The sequence below is a fragment of the Tasmannia lanceolata genome, unplaced genomic scaffold, assembly GCF_043159265.1.
Source record: "Tasmannia lanceolata isolate RefF3 unplaced genomic scaffold, GAP_Taslan_0.1 ptg000018l, whole genome shotgun sequence".
Classification (NCBI taxonomy): domain Eukaryota; kingdom Viridiplantae; phylum Streptophyta; class Magnoliopsida; order Canellales; family Winteraceae; genus Tasmannia; species Tasmannia lanceolata.
This window is the reverse complement of record NW_027518695.1, coordinates 54,298,191-54,301,576: the sequence shown is the minus strand read 5'-3', so window position 1 is coordinate 54,301,576 and position 3,386 is coordinate 54,298,191. Positions and strand designations below refer to the sequence as shown.

The following is a 3,386-nucleotide window of genomic DNA, read 5'->3' as shown; positions in this document are numbered from 1 at the left end:
GTCCTTCAAACCTCAGATCCCCTTTTCTAGATCCTAAACTCAAAATCTTAGATCTACACGATCCAAAACCTAGCTCTCATTCTCCTTCTTCTCCGGCCAATCCGTCAGATCTCCGATCGATCACCGTCAGAAGCATTTCCTTCAGTTTCTTTCTCTATTTTGTCCTTCTCCGATCGGATCTCATCCAAACTCCGGCGAGCTCCGGTCATATTCCGATCTGTTATAATTTCATCTCCATCTCGTTTCTTTTCTCTGGTCACATTCCACAATTTCTTGAGATCAAGGAAAATAGAGATAGAGAGAAGAGCTTGTGGACCTAAAGGTACACCAGAATTTTCTAAAAAAAAAAAGGAAAAAGAAAAGGGGGAGAGTTTCTTCAGGCTTTAATCTCTTCTAACAGGTATGTACATCATCTCAAATTTTGTTTATGCTGTAAAATGATTAGCTAAAATGGTGTAGATGTGATAATTGATTTGCTCTGTTTAGTGGTGCTGTCTTACACTGATCCAATGATGATTTGTATGATCAATTTAGGTTATATATTTAATTTTGATTTGATAAATATACAATAAAAATTAGCAAATGAAATAAATCTTAATCTGTTTTTATTTTTCTATCATTTCATATTTTTGTACTCAAATTGTATTACTATTTGTATAAACTTAATTCTGTTTGTGTTGTGATCTATCTTATAAATTGAATTTTGTTTCTGTTAGTTTTGTGTTAGTTTAAAAATGAAAATAAAATAAGTGAAATTTATTTAGTATAATTTTTGTCATATTAATTTAATTTTAGTCTTCTGTTGTGGTTGTCGTCACAAAATTTTGTATAAATTTTGTATAACTCTATTCTTCTTGTGACATGAAGCGAGATATGATCAGATAGACGTCTTCTCGGAGATATTCGTTCCCATTTCATATGACTTTCGCCCAAAACTCTTCAAAATTATTAAGTAAATGGCATAAGAGACCAGGTGTTTGCACTTGGGCGGACGAGGTGCTCTTCCGACATTTCAAATTCGTAACCAAGCACGAACCTTCTTTTATATCTCTGGTTATCCGTTGCAACAGAGCATAGTATGGGATCCAGGGTCCACTTCCTTGGATGGTGACTCTTCTTTGTTTAAGGTACGCCTCGAATCTGGGCTAGTCCTCGAATCGAGAGGTATCTCACCTTTTATCGCCACTCATGCTGTGAGGGACATTCCTTTCGAGAGTTCCTTGGTAGAGCTCTCCATTCAAATGGATGATCCTGAGACTCGCGTGGGGGCCCGTCCCCCCGCCTCTCTCGGATCGGGGTCCACACCTCCTCCTTGTGATATTCTTTTCCACTCCTCAAAGCATAAACCACAGTTGCATTAGTTTGAAGGATCCTGCTGTGGCAAGTTGGGTTGAATGGCATTCAACTGATTAGCCTGTGGTTGTTGATTCCTATTTATAACCGCATTCCTTGGGTTATGAATGGGCTGACTTGGTATCTTTCCTTTTTCACTTTCACTTAGGGCCGTAGCGAGTTGAGAAATTTGTTTCTCCAAATTTTGTTGGCCCGTCATCAAGGTACTCATGAGAAGCTCCATGTCCTTCTCTAAGGAAGCGATGCGGGCTGACTCCCCTTGTTTTTGAAAACCCGGTGGGGGCTGATTTGAAACACTATTTAGAATGGGGTTTTGGAAGTTAGGAGGGGGAGGGGGTGGCCGAACATAAGTGGGAAGCAAGGTGGGCCTAGGTTAGGAGGGGGAGGGGGTGGCCGAACATAAGTTAGGAGGGGGAGGGGGTGGCCGAACATAAGTGGGAAGCAAGGTGGGCCTAGGTTGGCCGAATTGGCCCTGGCCTTGGAAATTGGATGGCTCACCTTGACTCCAAGAAAAGTTGGGATGATTTCTCCATCTTGAATTATAAGTGCTAGAATAAGGATTATTAGCATAAAGAGCACTCACATTCTCCATAGAACTACCAAATTTTGTAAGAGTTGGACACTCTTCCATGACATGGTCCGTGGCTTGGCACCAACTACACATGGGAACACTATGTGCAATTTGATGGACCTGTGAAGGTCCTTTGACAACTATCGCCTCTAGCCTTTTGATTAGGCTATCAAGTTGGGCCTCCTTAGGCACGACACCCTCTATAAGAAATCCCTTACTTGCGGTGGCTCTCTCACCTTCTTGAGTGGATTCCCACTCTCCTGTTTTCTCTGCCAAATCAAGCAAGAAATTCCATGCAAGGTTCTCATCTGTGAAAGATGTGAACCCGGTAGGGCATATGGACTCAAGTAATTGCTTTGTTTGGTAATCAATGCCCTCATATACTATTTGGCACAAGTGCCACAAATCTAAACCATGGTGAGGACACTCTTGGAGTAGATCCTTGAATCTCTCCATAAGCTTAGAAAACGACTCTAATGGCTTTTGTTTAAATTGCAAAATATCGTTCCTAAGCTTGTTAGTCTTATGTAAAGGAAAAACTTTCTTTAGGAAAACGACTGTGAACTCCTCCCAAGTGGATATGGAGTTCGTTGGTAAGCCATAGAGCCACTTTTTGACTCCATTTTTTAGTGAAAAAGTAATAAAGCGCAACTTTACCGCATCATCGGAAAGTTGCTGCAGTTTAATCAAAGCACATACCTCCTCAAACTCTCTCAAAAACAAATAGGCATCCTCAGAAGGGAGGCCATGAAAATGGGAAAGCATAGAAATAAATTACGATTTAGCTCAAAACTATTGCCCTGCAGCAGCTGGCAATCTAATGCAAGAGGGCTGCACAGTTCGGGCCGGATAGAAGCGATCGCGTAAACTTCTCGGGGGCTCTTGTTCTTCTGCCACGAAAACTGGATTTGGTTGAACGTCGTCCTCCATCTCTGATCGGATTGCTCTCTCCAAACGGTTGGCTGAGTTTCGCACCCAACCTACACTAATAAACACAAAAAGAACCAAGTTACAGAGAGGAATAGGCAAGAAACCAAAAATAATACTAAAAATAGCTACTAAACTAAAACACTCAGAATAATTAAGACTTTAATTATGACTCTCTTCCCCGGCAACGGCGCCAAAAACTTGTTTGTGATATTAAATAACCGCAAGTGCACGGATCGTGTAAATACGAGTTGAACTCAGGGAAGAGAATTGTAATTTCTACCCCTATATTATTAGGAAAATAAACTTATAATATATTATTGCCTAACATATACTCAGGATTTCCGTGGACAGAAATGTCGGAGCCAACAATATATTGTAAATTTATTAACTAAATAGATATTTGGGTTGAAAACAATGTAAAAAGGATTACCACTTTAACTCTTATATTTAGGCAAAGTATACCAAAATTCTAATGAACTCTATCAACTACTTATCTAATCTAATTAGAAAACCAATTTTCTAAGGGCTTAAG

The 3,386-nt window shown here is 40.0% G+C and overlaps 1 non-coding gene across 1 annotated transcript; it reads left to right on the top strand.

The window, feature by feature from the left end:
- The first annotated feature begins 2,333 nt into the window (after window positions 1-2,333).
- On the top strand, window positions 2,334-2,440 carry LOC143852154 (small nucleolar RNA R71). The gene has a single exon (XR_013236719.1). It is a non-coding gene; the product is annotated as a small nucleolar RNA R71 (small nucleolar RNA).
- The last annotated feature ends 946 nt before the right edge of the window (window positions 2,441-3,386 follow it).